The sequence below is a fragment of the Theropithecus gelada genome, chromosome 6 (genome assembly GCF_003255815.1).
Source record: "Theropithecus gelada isolate Dixy chromosome 6, Tgel_1.0, whole genome shotgun sequence".
NCBI classification, from domain to species: Eukaryota; Metazoa; Chordata; class Mammalia; order Primates; family Cercopithecidae; genus Theropithecus; species Theropithecus gelada.
The window spans coordinates 169,001,499-169,018,650 of NC_037673.1; positions in this window are offsets into that span (position 1 = coordinate 169,001,499).

Below are 17,152 nucleotides of genomic sequence, written 5' to 3' on the forward strand. Positions count from 1 at the left end.
CTCGCCCGGCTAGTTTTTTGTATTTCTTAATAGAGACGGGGTTTCACCGTGTTAGCCAGGATGGTCTCGATCTCCTGACCTCGTGATCCGCCCGTCTCGGCCTCCCAAAGTGCTGGGATTACAGGCTTGAGCCACCGCGCCCGGCCTAGTCTTCTATTTAAATGGCCCTCTTGATGATGTCAGGGAATCAAAAAAAAAAAAAAAAAAAAAAGAAAGAAACTATAGGCAGATTAGGTGGAGGACAGATTCATGCTAAACCTGGAGAGACAAATCCTTGTCTGAATCCTGCCTCACTACTCACCAGCTGTGGTGAGTCACTTAAACATTCACTGAGCCTCTGCTCATCTGCAAAGTGGAGGCGGTGTGGGAGCAGCCAATGGAATGTTCCATGTGGAAGGCCTTGGCATATAGGGGATGGGTAGGTTTGTACTCACCTGATCTCCCAGATATATTGTTAACCCAGAAGTTAGGTGGCTGGATAACATGCACAATATCATTAAACTTAAAAGTCTAATGAAGCAAAACACACATGTATGTAAAATGCACAGAAAAAAGTTAGAAGGAGTCACACCAAATTGAAAATAGGTGTTGCCGCTGGAGAGGTGGAAGGAAGCCAAGATTGGAACTGGAGATCAAAGGGAGATTTAGCCTCATCTGTAGCTTTCATTTGTACAAGGAAAATGTATTCCTACATCACTTTACTTGTGTCCTTAAAAATTAATTTTTAAAGACTGGGCGCAGTGGCTCACACCTGTAATTCCAGCACTTGGGATCACAAGGTCAAGAGATAGAGACCAGCCTGACCAACATGGTGAAACCCCGTCTCTACTAAAAATACAAAAATTGGCCGGGCGCGGTGGCTCAAGCCTGTAATCCCAGCACTTTGGGAGGCCGAGACGGGTGGATCATGAGTTCAGGAGATCGAGACCATCCTGGCTAACACGGTGAAACCCCGTCTCTACTAAAATACAAAAAAAATTAGCCAGGCGAGGTGGCGGGCGCCTGTAGTCCCAGCTACTCGGGAGGCTGAGGCAGGAGAATGGCGTGAACCCGGGAGGCGGGGCTTGCAGTGAGCTGAGATCTGGCCACTGCACTCCAGCCTGGGCAACAGAGCCAGACTCCGTCTCAAAAAAAAAAAAAAATACAAAAATTAGCTGAGCGTGATGGTGCGCACCTGTAGTCCCAGCTACTCAGGAGGCTGAGGCAGGAGAATCGCTTGAACCTGGGAGGTGGAGGTTGCAGTGAGCCGAGATCGTGCACTCCAGCCTGGGCAACAGTGTGAGACTCTGTCTCAAAAAAAAAAAAAAAAAAAAAAAATTTTTTTTAAATAACCTAATCAAAGCCCTTGACAGATAGTAAGTGTCCAGTCAGTGTTATCGCCTTTCCTGTCACTTACACAGTAAGGGTCTTTCCAGTTCCACTGCCTAATTTACCCTCATTCCAACTTCAGTTCAAGGCCAAGAGTTATTTCTGGCCCATCATAGTCACTCAATAAATATTCGTAGAAGACCTTCTCTGAAGAAGTCAGTTGATCTCTTGCAAGTGAATTGAAGATTGTCTTGGCAGAACCATGAGCCCAAGGCTTTGATACCCTGGAGACCACAGAGGAACTGAACTAGTCCTCAGCAGCCATCCTGAGCCATACTGAGTAGCTGCCATCCCTCTAGCCTTCTGGTAGACCCTGAACTCCCTGGGAATCGTCCACTCTTGTTCCTTTCAGGATTCAGAGCTCCTGGCTGGGAAGTCAGAGTAATCTCTGCCTCCATTGCCTTCCCAAAGAAAGGCCAAGATTATCCCTGGCACACCAAAGAGCCCAGTCTAATAAAGGAAACCAGCATGGGTGATAAGCACTTATACGCAGAAGGAGAGAGTTCCTGTCCTGCTCACTGAAGTGTCATCAACTTGCTGATGAATGAATGAGAGAACAACTGCTAATCCTCACAGATCCCGGCTCTACAGTGGTGGCCTTTGCACCAGGGGAGGAGGGGGATGCCAGAGGGATTTCACTTCCTGCTTAGGGACGCTTTTTCTTTTTCTTTTTTCTTGAGACAGGTCAAAAATCCTCTGTCACCCATGCTGAAGTACAATGGCACAATCACGGCTCACTGCAGCCTCGACCTCCAGGGCTCAATCAATCCACCCACCTCAGTCTTCTGAGTAGCTGGGACTACAGATGCATGCCACCATGCCCAGCTAATTTTTGTATTTTTTGTAGAGATGCAGTTTTACCAAGCGTCACAGGCTGGTCTCAAACTACTGACCTCAAGTGATTGGTCCACCTCAGCCTCCTAAAGTACTGGGATTATAGGAATGACCCACCACACTTGCCTTCCTTTTTCCTGTATGAAAAAACAAAATGTTTAAATGTCACTTTTTATTTTTTATTTAGTTTTATTTAGGTCTCTTTTTTTGAGAGAGAGAGTCACACTCCATCACCCAGGCTAGTGTGCAGTGTGGTACACACTCCATCACCCAGGCTAGAGTGCAGTGGCACACACTGCATCACCCAGGCTAGTGTGCAGTGGTACACACTCCATCACCCAGGCTAGAGTGCAGTGGCACGATCTCAGATCACTGCAACCTTCATCTCCTGGGCTCAAGTGATCCCCCCACCTCAGCCTCCTGAGTAGCTAAGATTACAGGCACTGCACTAGGCTAATTTTTGTATTTTTAGTAGAGATGGGGTTTCACCATGTTGGCCAAACTGGTCTTAAACTCCCGGCCTTAAGTGATCCACCTGCCTTGGCGTCCTGAAGTGCTGGAATTACAGGCATCAGCCACCACAACTGGCCTTATGTTACTCTTTAAATTAAATACATAGTATCCCTTTAATTGGATGAGACTGGGTGCATTCAGGGTAGATAGAGTATGGTATCCAGTGGAAGTATATGGGGTAGATAGAGTATGGTATGGCCATAGACCATTCTTTTAATTAATTAGTTGATGCAAACAAAAAATAAATTTTACAAATGGAAATTCTATTTTGATAACTCTGATTTAGGCCAAATGAGGGTTCTTGGTGAATATAGGGTTTGGGGGCTTATAGCAGAAAGAACAATGATCATTTGATGACTCTAAATATGAACAATGGTGGTATTACTTTTCTGGAGAGGAGGATACAGTTGATGTCTGCATCCTGCCCACGTAACTCCTACAGCACTCCCTGAGGCTTGGGTGAGGATTTACTGAATTTAATTCACATGGGAAGCCAAGTCCAGGGTCTGCTAAAAATGTAGCTGTTTTGTATAGGAGGGGAAAAAGTGAAGGAAGATGGGATGAAGCCACAGAGCAAGGAGAGGCCTCGGTTGCTGTCCTGACCAGTCCCCTCACTTCACCAACAAGACCATGAAACCCAGACAGGGGATGTGACTTGAGATCCAGCCAGAGTCAGATCCAGAGTTGAGAGGGCGGGGGTGCTACAATATGATCACAGAATCAACACTTGACCCCTCCCAGCTACCTGGCAAAGTGGGCACTAACTCCATTCTGCAGAGGTGGAAACTGAGGCCAGTGTGGGGAATGGAAATTGACTGGGCTAAGCTTAGAAGCCTGAACTCTGACCCCAAAGCTCTCTCTTGTGCCCTTGACCCCCTTGTCTTGTCCTGCAGCTCTTAAGGTTACAGTGAGCCAGTTTTTCATTTTGCTTTTCTCCAACTGAGGCACCTTGGAAAATGGGGATCTGGCTGGAGCCACCTGGAACATTTGATGATTGGGCTTATTTATATTTATAATTATCTATAGGGTGATAAGCACTTACATGCGGAAGGAGAGAGTTCCTGTCCTGCTCACTGAAGTGTCATCAACTTGCTAATGAATGAATGAGTGAACAACTGCTAATCCTCACAGATCCCGGCTCTACCGAGGAAGAGGCTGAGGCTCAGGGAGGTGCAGTGACTTGCTTCAGAGACACAGGAATCATGCCAGGAATCGTCAGGCCTCCTTTTTTTCTCAGACAAGAAAGATTGTTTCTGTTTCCTCCTCCGTCATGCTGGGCTTGTAAACCAGCCAGTCACCGGCCCTCCCTGAGGAAGCGTAGCACAGTCACCAGCCAGGAGAACAGACCCACCTGCCCCGGGACGTCAGCGCTGCCCACACACGGTGCCACCCACGCACTATGACACACGCTCACATTTGGGCCCCAGACTCCCCAGGTCCAACCAAGGAGCGGGAATGGCAGAGGAGCACGCCGCGGTGGGGCAGGCACTGAACCCACTGAACCCCGCTGGGGAATGGAGGGGGAAATGGTGAGACAGGCCCCATCCAGCCCCAACTGTCAGACGACGGAAGAAGGGGTGCAGGTGGGCTCCGGGTTGGAGAGGAAGAAGGTGAGCCAGCAGAGCCGAGTCACGGGAGCCTGCCAAACCGACTGCTGAGGCAGAGTTAGCACTGGCTAGATGAGACGCTTCACACTTCACGGCTCCTGAAAAGTGTAGAGGAAATGCCCGCACCCTACATAGACCAGAGGGCCACTATCTGCTTGAAACAAATGGCCCCTTCCTGGACATCCTTTGTTCCCCTTTATGGACAAAATGCTACTACCTTCACTTACACCCACCCTAGAGATCCCCCAAAGGAGGAGGATGAGGGAAGCTGCCCTTGGTGGAGTCTATGCTATGTGCCTGACTCTGTGCCAAGCTCCTCCACCAAGTCAGGTGACATGATGATATGGGCACTACTAACCCTGGTTTCCCAGTGGGCAAACTGAGGCACAGAGTGGATCAGTAACTTGCCCCGAGTCACACAGGCTGGCAAACAGGGGAGCCAGGATGGCACTGAAATGCAGGTCTAGCTCAATCCAAAGCACATCGCGGCAAGGGTCTCGCAGAGCAGGGGTCCCAGGAATGGTTACTGTGTCAGGCAGAAAAGGGCCAGGCAAGCAAGTCTCCAGCAAGAGCCAAGACTGCAGTGTATCTTGCCAAGGGCATTAGACGCTTCCAGATTTATCTGGATTCAATGACAGAGTGAGAACTCATAAAGGAAGGATAAGGTGGGGCTCAGAAAATGAGGGTCCAAAGAACTGAGATCTCACGGGCATTGAAAATGTTGTCTCCCAGGGGCTGGTGACAACGTGGGTTTTGACGTAACTGTGGGGGAGCATCTGAGCACGTCATATAAAACGGAAACACTACCCACACACTTATATGCTCATGTGTGCACACACTTACAGGTGTGCACTCACACGCACATAGGCATATGTATCCTCCCACTGGGTGTGCATGTTTGTGGCATGCAGAGGTTGGTGCTGGAGCAAGAGGGGAACACATATCTACCGTCTGTATTCCTGTTACTAATGAGCACCTACTGTGTACAGGGAGCTTTGCCAGACACAGGTAGTCCAAACAGGAGTCACTGTGATTCCCGGCTCCGAGGTGGACTATATGTATAGGCACGAAGAGTTAGCTCTTCAGACTTCTCATCACTCTCCAAAGGCCTTGGATTGGTAGGTTGCTTTGTAGCTTCCAAAGCACTTCTATATATGTTCACTGTCAGTGAAAGGAAGAGCCCAGCACGGTGAGTATGGGAGAAAATGTGAAAAATGCCCTGAGCATCAGCACTACGGATGAGTCTTGCCTGAATCAATGACTGGGATGAGTACCAAGTGGTTTTCCAATTCCATCATTCCTTCTGTGTCTATTTAGCTGGCATCCTACTGCAAGGGAGAGCTCTCCCTCCTCCCCTATGTAGTGATCTACTTGTTTATATTTGTATAAACCCAGATTCTTATTTTATTCCATGTGTAATCATCCATGATCATCATTATTGGTTTTGATGTTGAAATTGTCACAGATTGGCCCGTATATGGCCAGTGGGAGCTCCTTCAAGCTGGCTTCATGTCCTTTCACATGCACGTGACCATTATACCTTGAGCATGTCCTTACTTCTGACCTGAAAAGATGCTCCAGACTCATCTGGCACGTCCCCCCGACCCAGCCGAAGAATCAGCTCCAGGCTGAGTAGCCTTTATCTGAAATGCTTGGGACCAGAAGTGTTTTGGGTTTGGGATTTCTTTTTCAGATTTTGTAATATTATTTGCACATACATAATTAGATATTTTGGCGATGGGATCCAACTCCAAACATTAAATTCATTCATGTATTATACACATCATATATACATAGGCTGAATAACATTTTACACAGTATTTTAAATAATTTGAGGATTTTGTTTTTAGTTTTTGTTGTTGTTGTCGTATTTTATTTGTTTATTTATTTATTTATTTATTTTTGAGACGGAGTTTTGCTCTTGTTGCCCAGGCTGGAGTGCAATGGCGTGATCCGGCTCATTGCAACCTCCGATTCCTGTGTTCAAGCGATTCTCCTGCCTCAGCCTCCCGAGTAGCTGGGATTACAGTCATGAGCCACCATGCCAGGCTTGTTGTTTTTTGAGACAGTGTCTCACTCTGTTAACCAGACTGGAGTGCAGTGGCATGATCTCTGCTCACTGCAACCTCTGCCTCCCGGATTCAAGGGATTCTCAAGCCTCAGCCTCCTGAGTAGCTGCGATTACAGGCATGCACCACCACGCCTGGCTAATTTTGTATTTTTAGTAGAGATGGGGTTTTACTGTGCTGGCTAGGTTGGTCTCATACTCTTGGCCTCAAGTGATCCTCATCTCTTGCCAGGCAGGATTCACCTGCATTGGCTTCCCATGATGCTGGAATTACAGGCATGAGCCAGTGTGCCTGGCCAGAAACACAGTGTTTTTTGTTTTTAAATGGAGTCTCGCTCTGTTGCCCAGGCTGGAGTGCAGTAGCGCGATCTGGGCTCACCGCAAGCTCCGCTTCCCGGGTTCACGCCATTCTTCTGCCTCAGCCTCCCGAGTAGCTGGAACCACGGGCGCCTACTGCCACGCCCAGCTAATTTTTTTTGTATTTTTAGTAGAGACGGGGTTTTACTGTGTTAACCAGGATGGTCTCGACCTCCTGACCCCGTGATCCACCCGCCTCGGCCTCCCAAAGTGCTGGGATTACAGGCGTGAGCCACCGCACCCGGCAGAAACAAATTTTTGACCACATCTTGACTACAAGCCATCTCATGAAGTCAGGTGCGGAGTTTTCCACTTGTGGCATCACATCAGTGCTCGAAAAGTTTCAGATTTTGGAGCATTTTTTATTTCAAACTTTCAGATTGGGGATGCTCAACCTGTGCTTCTCCAGGGAGCCCTGGTTCTATTACATGGAGATTGGTATTTAGAAACCACTATCTGGGCAGTAAGTATGTCACTAGTGCTTCCTAGATGACAGAGCTAAGAAGATACATGCATATTCACACACACACTTTTCTCCATCTAATCTATCACCTGTCTATGCACATAGTAAAATCCACGAGTTCACACCAATACCTCCAATTCCAATACAAAACAACAAGGCCTCTTCTAGTCTTCCTTTTTTCCGTATTTGCAATTTCCATCTCCAAAGTAAGAACCTGATTCCCACCATCTCCAACACATAAACTTAATTGTTCAATGCTCCAGTATGTAGCAATCTCCCATTAACACAGGCCTCTTCTTTGGCCCTGGCCTTGCTGGACATGGGGACCACACAAGCCAAGTTCCTGCTGGCCCAGGTATCACTTCACTCTGATTTACATTCATCCCTTCAATAAATCTTTACCGATTACCTACTGTGTATGTGCCAGTCACTATTCTAGATTCTGGGAACCAAACATGTACTAAAAAATCCCTATCATCATGAAGCCGAGGTTCTAATGGGGAACAGAGACAACACGCAAAACAGGTAGATGAGAAATAAATGAGTGGAATTGTATGTTAGAAGGTGACGGATGCTACGAAAAAAATAAGAGTAGGGTGAAGGGGGATCAGGAGTGTTGGGGAGGTATGTAACTTAAAATAAGGGGCCAGGAAAGCCTCCCTGGAAAGATGTTTGAGCAAAGATTTGAAGAGGAGGGGGCTGGACAAGCAGCCACTGGGGGAGAGAAGCAGTGTAAAGACCAGGGGCAGAAGCATCCCTGCTGGCTTAAGGTGTGAAAAGCCACTGCAACTGGAGCCGAGTGAGCAAGGGGAGGGGACCAGGAAAGGAGGTCAGAAGCACACTGAGGCAGACTCTGCAGACTGCAGGCCATCGTCAGGACTTGCCGTTTATTCTCAGGGAGACAGGAGCCTCTGGCATGTTCTGAGCAGAGGAGATACATGGTCTGACTTCGGATAAAAGGTCTGTTCTGGCTGCGGTGTTGGGAACAGGCTGCAGGTGACAAGACTGAACACAGGAAACCAGTTGAATAGCAGTGCTTGACCCAGGTGATCTAAGCCATATGATGATGGCTTAGATCAGGACAGCAGTCACGTGAGGTGGTTAAAAGGGCTGACTCTGGATCTGAATTTTGAAAGCCAGGGAGACTGACATCAGAGTCAGGGTCTGTCACAATTTGATGACCCTGGTAAACCTCCCTAGCTTGGGCTGTGACCCTGAAGGGGCTGTACCCTAGAAGTAGGGGTAAAATAAAAGCAAACTAGCCCTGAGCTTCAGGTCGTCTGGGTGACCTAGTAAATTTCAACCTCTGAACTTGAAATAAGGTGATCCTAGAATGCTGATTTGCCCCAGGTGCCTGGAGAAAGGGATTAAAAAAAAAAAAATCATCCCAGGCCTGAAATTATTTTTATAAATATTTTTCCAAATACAGTATTTTTTTTTTTTTTTTTTAGCAGCACATAATCAAAGACAACTAGATTTCATGAGGGGAAAAAGACACCATGAATAGTAACAAGCAGAAATGGACCTCAGGAACTCCAGACATGGAAATTATCAGACACTGATTATAATATAATTATGCCTCATATGTTTAAGGAGATTAAAAGTCATGCCTGAAAAATCTGTAAGGAGACTGGAAACCATACAAAGTAACTGTGTCAGTCATGTCCTGTCCTGAATGTGATGGCATAATCTAGGTGGCTGGAGGGGAGTTTAACTAAGGGACATCTTTATTTTTATTTTCATCTTTTTTTGAGACAGGGTCTCACTCAGTCACCCAGGTTGGAGTGAAGTTGCATGATCTTGGCTCACTGCAACCTCTGCCTCCCAGGTTCAAGCCATTCTCGTGCCTCAGCCCCCCAAGTAGCTGGGATTACAGGCATGTGCCACCAGGCCCAGCTAATTTTTGTATTTTTAGTAGAGACAAGGTTTCACCATGTTGGCCAGGCTGGTCTCAAACTCCTGACCTCAGGTAATCCACCCACCTTGGCCTCCTAAAGTACTGGGATTATAGGCATGAGCCTGTAATTTAGATTTATGCTTCTAAATTTATGCACCTGGCCAGATGCTTTTAACAGAATGAAAAGAGTATAGGGAAACTATAAGAGATACTCTAGGGCTAGTACCCTGGAGTAAGTAACAGTGGAGTGCTATTACTATCCCAAGGCCTGAAAGGGCAAGGAGAGGAAGTGGTTACTGGAACTAAGAAGAGTGGACCTAGGTGAAGAGTACCGCCTAATAGAAATTATGATGTTCACTGAGGGACACAATCAACCTGGATGACCACTCAGGGCAGAAGCTGGGCAAATACATACCAAAACTTCATTCTTCTCCTTCCTTCCAATCTACTGCAGGTACTCCTCACAGGCCATAATCAGTCAGAAGCCAAAAATAAGGAGCCATCAAAACAGGTCAACCTCCCAGCACACAGAAAAGGGTGAAGAAGCAGAGTTATTCTGGAGGGACAAATATTTGAAAAAGAAGCAAACACAAATTCCAAAACTGGAAAATACAAGATAAAATGTATCATTCAATGGTCAGGTTTAATAGCAGATTCAACACAACCAAAGAGAGAATTAGTAAACTAGAAAACACATCAGAAGAAGCTATGTAAAATGAACAGAGACTAAAAGCAAGACAAGAGAAGAGAGATAACAGGGCAAAGTTAATATTCACAAATAAGTAGTTGGTAATTTTCCAGGACATTGAAAAAACGTCAATCCACAGATTCAGTAAGTCCAATGAACCTCAAGTCAACACTCATACTCATTATAGTGACTCTGTAGAGACAGAGAGGAGTCAGGGATGATGGTAAGGACAACAGACAAATGGAAGTTAATGGAGTTGCCCTCGACTGAGATGAGGAGACTGAGAGGAAGGAAAATTTGGGAAATTTGAGGAATTGTCTACCTGACCCCTGTAAGCCCTTGTGTTTGAGCCCCCTAGTGCCTGGATCTTCTAAGTAGTTCTACTGCCTCCAGACCCATTCCCCACTCCCACTGACCTGGGCCTACTCCCCATCTCTTCTGAGAAGATTGTAGCAACCTCCTCCTTGGCCTCCCACTCCAGTCCGTTCTCCACATTGGCTGCCAGAGTTATGCTTCTAAAAATGGCAAACTGTTGGTGGTGTGATGTGGCCTAATTGTGGGTGATGTACCTTCCCTACTGCTCTGGTTTCTACAAAGAAGGATCTCCCCTCAAAACTCTGAGCTCCCCTCAAGCCCTACCAGGTAAGATGGGTGAATTCTGACTGGTGAGTGTGGGACTGGAGTCTGAGACGGTGGTGCCTCAGCCTTTCCTTTCTTCTTTCTTTTGGGAGAAGACCACCTGCAGGGAGCTGCATTTTGCTCTCCCCTCCCCAAGAAGGCCTGTACTTTTTCTTTGCGTTTTGTGCCTCCTGTGTGGGTCTGTCTGCCAAATTCTGAGATTCACCATTAGGAAGCCCTCTGCAGATAGAAATCACATTTGTTCAGAGCATTGGCAGAAAATAGAAACTACATTGGGTTCCCCAAAACCCCGAAACCAAAATATTACAATACATCCTAACTTAAAATGCTTCAGGGCCCCTAACTGCCTACTAAAGAAAGTTCACGTTTTTAACACAGCCCTGAAAGTCCTTCACCATCCAGCCCCCATCTACCTACCTCTCCAGCTTGATATTAGCCCAGGCTGTATCCATGCTGTCCTCTCTCCCACCACCCATGTTATTTGAATCCTTACCCAGTATGTAGCCAGTCCTTTGAAGACTACTTTATAAAAGGAACTCTCTTTCCTCACTCACACTGGGGAAGCCATATCATGAGCAGCATTATGGAGAGGTCCATGTGAGAAGGACTGAAGCCTCCGGCCAACAGCCAAGTGAATGAGCGTCTATCCCCCAGCTCCAGTCATCTGCAGGGTCTGTAGCCTTGACCATGCCAGAACCACCCAACTAAGCCACTCTTGGATTCTTGATCCTCAGACATGGGGCCTTAATCAATTTATGCCATGGTTTAAATCCATCACCCAAATCTTATGTATTGGAAACTTAATCCCCTAATTCATGTTGATGGTATTTGGAGGTGGGGCCTCTGAAAAGTAATTAGGATTATATAAGGCTATCAGAGTGGAGTCCCCATGATGATATTGGTGGCCTTATAAAAAGAAGAGGTCAAATGTGGTGGCTCACACCTGTAATCCCAGCACTTTGGGAGGCCAAGACGGGCAGATCACCTGAGGTCGCCAGTTCGAGACCAGCCTGGCCAACATGGTGAAACCACGTCTCTACTTAAAAAAAAAAAGGCAAAGAGAGGCCTGAGCTGACATGCTCATGCCCTCTTACCATGCTATGCCCTCCATCATGTTATGACACAGGAGAAAGGTCCTCACCAGAGGCAGCCCCTCAGTCTTGCCCTTCCCATAGCCCCTAGAACTGTAAGAAATACATGTATTTTCCTTATAAATTCCCCAGTCTGTGGTATTCTGTATAGCAACAGAAAATGGACTAAGACCATGTGTATTGTTTTAAAATTTTAAATTTTGGGTAATGTATTTTGCAGCAGTAGATAACCAATGTACCCAGCCTGTTTCTCTTCCCTTGACTAACTTCTTCAGGTCTCAGCTCAGACTTTTCCTCCTCCCGGATGCTTTCCCTGACTCTGTCCAAGACACCTGATGGTTTAGCCTCCCAATAACTCCTTCTCTGGCAGCACTGCCCAGACTTTTCTTTAGGGAACCTCTCTTCTTCCATCTGAGTCTGTGTGTGTAGGATGGGGGTGACTCCACCCCAGGCTTGAGGGCCTGGCTGCCAGCCTAGGCCTGGCCAATCAGCACTCACCAAACCCCTGGAGCCACTGTTTAGGCTGTGACCTAAGTCAGACCCGTGGGGGTCAGCCCAGGAGCCTTTTAGGAGGTAAGGGGGAGTGGGGAAGAGGTAATCTTTATCTCCTGGCACTGCTGAGTGGGAAAATATCAGCCTGGAGCTACAGGCACACATTTTGCCAGCACAATGGGAAGCCTGCCTCAAGATGAAGCCAGAGGAGAAAAAAGAACCTGGGAATGGGAAAAGACAGATTCCTGATGCGATTGTGAAGTGCCTGGATTCAACTGTGCCTGAAACCCAAATCTACCTCTGGACTTTTGGACTTTAATTTTTCTTTTGTCTTTCTCCCTCCCTCCCTCCCTCCATTCCTTTCTTCCTACCTTCCCTCCTCCTTCCTTCCATCCTTCTTATCTTTTTCTTTCTTTCTTTCTTTCTTTTTTTTTTTTTGAGTGCAACAGACAGTGTATGTTGATTTTAGATGATTTCTGTCACTTTCAGCTGACAGAGTTCAGACCAATTCATCCCCATGGGTGGAATCAGGGACTCCCTCCTAGACTCCCAGATTCTCTGGTACCACCCTTGTCACTGCACTTATCACAAAAAACTGCACCAGAGATACGTGACCCTGCCCGTCCCTGATTTTTTTGTGATGGCATCACACTTTTGCTTACCTCCTCCCTTCTTTCTTGAAATTTGAGGTATGTCAGGTTTATTTCTACATCCAGAGTACCTGCCTAAAAGAGGTATTCAGTGAATAATGGTATAATGAACAAATACAAGAAAGGATGAATGAACAAACACACGAGTGTCTTCTAGTTGGTCAAGACTAATAGAGTGAGAAAAGACAGTTGTTTCTCCAGAGACCTACCTGCTATGAGATCTAAGTTACACTAAAATCCTCTCTGAGTTGACAAAGGATTATTATTTTTAAATCTCTCTTCACCCAGACCACAGCTGAACCGGCCGCACCCATGGGACACAAACCAATCTCCCATTACAGAAAAACAAATCTGATCCAGCCATTCTCTGCTTAAAACAACTTTTGGTGACGTTTCTGACAGGAGTGGGTGGAAGGGAGTGAGCATTTGGATTCAGAGAACATTCTGTGTTATAGAACATTCATTTGTTTATTGACTGACTCATTAGGCAAGCAATGAATTAGCACCTACTATGTGTGGGCATTATACATGTTACTCCGTCCTCACAGCAAGCTCTGTCTTAGGGCAATGTATTTGTTATCTGCTACTGCATAACCAATTACCCTAAACCTAGGGGCTAAAGCAACAAACATTTGTTATCACACAGGAATCCAGGTGCAACTCAACTGGCTGCCTGTGGCTCAGAGTCTCTTATGAGGTTGCAGTCAAGCTGTGGGCCAGGGCTGGGGTCATGTCAAGGCTCCACTGGAGCAGAAGGATCCATTTCCAAATTCATTCACGGGGTTGTTGTCAGGCCTTAGCTCAACCTTGTCCAACCTGTGGTCTGCAGGCTGCCTATGGCCCAGGATGGCTTTCAATGTGTCCCAGGACAGCCTTGAATCCAGCCCAACACAAATTCTTACACTTTCTTAAAACATGAGTTTTTTTGTGATATTTTTCCCCTCATCAGCTATCGTTTGTGTTACTGTTTTGTTTGTTTGTTTGTTTTTGAGATGGAGTTTTGCTCTTGTTGCCCAGGCTAGAGTGCAATGGCACTATCTCGGCTCACTGCAACCTCCACTTCCTGGGTTCAAGCAATTCTCCTGCCTCAGCCTCACAAGGTAGCTGGGATTACAGATGCCCATCACCACACCAGGCTAATTTTTTGTATTTTTAGTAGAGACAGGTTTCACCATGTTAATCAGGCTGGTCTTGAACTCCTGACCTCAGGTGTTCGGCCTCCCAAAGTGTGGGGATTACAGGCCTGAGTCTGTCTTAGAAGAATCGCTTACAAACTCATCCACAGGGTTTTTTCCTTAGGACTGCCTCACAATACGGAAGCCAGCTTATCCAGGGTGACTAATCCAAGAGATAGCAAGAGAGTGTCCAAGACAGAAGTCACCATCTCTTGAAAACCTAATCTCAGAAGCAACATGCTCATCGCTTCTGCCATATTTTGTGCACTAAAAATGAGTCGATAAGTCCAGCCTACACTTGAAGGGAGGAAATTACACAAGGGTATGAATACCAAGAGGTGGGTTAATTGGGGCAATTTCAGAGGCTACCTGCCACAGGTAAGGTATTATTAACCTTCATTTCATACCTAGACACCCAGCTGGTTAAGCAACTGGTCCAGGTCACCCAGCAGAGAGTCATCTGAGTCCGAAGTGGTTTTCTATTTCCCCAGGCTGGCAGGGGGTGTGATGGAAGAAGACAGGGAGAAGTTACTGGTAGGAAAAAAAAAAATGAGGATGGAGTCTCTGTTATTTATCTACTGCTGTGTAACTAATTACCCACAACTTAATGGCTTAAAGCAAACATTTATTATCTTATAGTTTCTATGGATCAGGAATTCTGGAGCAGCTAAGCTAAGTATTTCTCAGGGTCTCTCAAGAGCCTGTGGTTAAGCTGTGGGCTGGGGATGCAGCTTTGGAGACCTGATCAGGGCTGAGCCGCTACTTCCAAGAGAGCCCACTCACATGGCTGTTGGTGGGAGGCTTCATTCCTCACCGACCAGACCCCTATATAATCATGTTGAGCCTCTTTAGGACAGGGCAGTTGGCTTCCCCCAGAACGAGTGATTCAAGAGTGGCTAAGCAGAGCCTCAGTGTCTTTTGTGACGTAGCCTCAGGAGTCATAACTGTCATTTCTGCAATATCCTGTTGATTACACAGGATAGGTCAGCCCTATTCATTGTGGGAGGTGATTCTAGAAGGGCATGGGAATACCAGGAGATCAGGATCACTGGAGTCTGGTTACCTACCACAGGGTTCCACAAGACTGATAATCCAAAAACCTAACTTTTATTGTCACTCCTCTGCTCAAAGAGACCCAGAGCCTTTCCACATACTGCAGACACAGTCTGATTTTCTTAGCTCCATCTCCCACGGGCTCCTGAGTGGATGGACCATCTGGGACTGACACCCTGATCTGCTCACAGACCTCACCAGTCTCAGAGCGGAGGCCCATGTTAATACCTCCCCTCCCATCCTTTGTTCTGTGGGAAGGCCTGTCTCCCTGGGAAGCCTCCATTCAGACTTCAATGCATAGTTAGTGCACCCCCAGCATGAACAGGCTATGGCAGGATGCTAGGATATGATGATGATACCACCTTCTCTCAAGGAACTGTCTTTTTTTTTTTTTTTTTAATACTTTAAGTTCTGGGATACATGTGCAGAACGTGCAGTTTTGTCACATATGTATACATGTGCTATTTGTATATGGCATCATCTTTTGTGTACCCATCAATCTGTCATCTACATTAGGTATTTCTCCTAATGCTATCCCTCCCCTAGCCCCCTACCCCCCGACAGGCTCCTCTCAGGGATCTTTCACTCAGATAGGGAGGCAGTTACTAGCAAATTAGTAATAACCTAATCACACATCATGCCAAGTTCTCCCAATGAAACCTACAGGTTACCATGGGATTACATAATAGGGGACTGGCCTAGTCCATGAGCACTGGAGCAGTCAAGTAGCTAACCAGGCTGCACAGGTGTATCAGCATTGGGTTTAGGTGTAAGTGTCTGAAAATACAGAATAACAATAGCTTAAATAAGATAGATGTTTGTTTCTCTTGGGCAGGTGTTTGAGGACAGGTATTTTGCCACTCAGAGACAGGAACTCAGGCTCTTTTTGTCTTGTTGCTCTGCTCTGTGTGGCCTCCACCTTATGGTCCAGGATGGTGACACATACATTCCCAGCAGCCAGATGGAGAAAGGGACACAGAGGGTAAAGCAGACATACCAACTATCCCAGATGCCCCACAAGACACTTCCCTTTACTTCTCAATGCCACATCTAGCTACAGAGGAAGCTGGGAAACACAGCTTTCATTGTGAGCACCCACATGCCCAGCCAAAAGTTGGGAGCTCTATCCCCACTCAAAAAGAGCAATGATGGTCAACCCTGTCTTGCATTTACTTTGTACCAGGCATTTGCTGACCTTGGAGATCATCCCAAATGCACACTTGATTCAGTAGGTCTGGCCTGGGGACAAGAGTATGTCCTGTGATGGCCATGTGGCTGATCTGTGGACCACATTTTGAGGAGGGAGGATGCGAGGTCAAAGATCCATCATTGCATGGTTTCCTCCCACACAGGGCCAACGAATGGCTATTTGGAAGCAGTGGCTGCTCAGGGCCCCTTAACTCTCCCTGCTGCCACTAGGTTTCCAGTTCAGGCTGAGATTTCCTTCTCTCCCCCAACACTGTCAGACCACTGACACTGAATGAATGAAGGAAGGAATGAATGAATGAAAAGGGAACGCAGAGATCAGGTCCGGCATATGCTCCAGGGGAAGGGTTTGGATCACCACACCACCCTACCCCAGACCCCGTGCTGGTGCTGTCCGTTCTGAATCCTCCTGGAGGAACCGGCACTGCGGTTCCCCTCTATTTACACAGGAGGAAACTCCGTTGACTCTGCTTTTTGAACCCAAGTCCTCACCATTCTCCCCCGGGTTTTTTCAAGCCCTGTGCCACCACAACCTTGGAGACAGGGCCAGTGACAGAACCTGGGGGAAGTTTAGAGTGAGTTTCCCCTACTCAGGTCTTATGTGACCTCAACTACCATCTCCTCTAATCCAGCAGCCACGGAGGCAGTTGCTCTGTATTCCTGAGGAGGAAACTGAGGCTCTAAGAAGGAGACAATCGGCACAGTCCACGTTGGCCAAGTCACAGTGCAGGCCCCATCTGCCTCTGCCACAACCCTGCATGTTCTGGACGGACCTGGCTCAGAGCAGGTGCTCTATGAATACCCACTGAAGTGAACCACAGGGGCAGATGGAAGCAGGGACAGCCACCGCCAGCCTCAGTAGTTTCAGATGCCTGGCACCGTACTAAGCCAGTCTCCTGTTTCTCAGCTGATCCCCAGGAAAACGCCCTCAAGTAGGTGTTACCGTCCTCTTTGTGCAGATGTGCAAAAGGGGCGGGGGGCTCTGAGAAGCCCAGTGGCTTTCCCAGAGAGGCACAGCAGGCGCAGAGGTGGGTCCACCTTATTAGTCTAG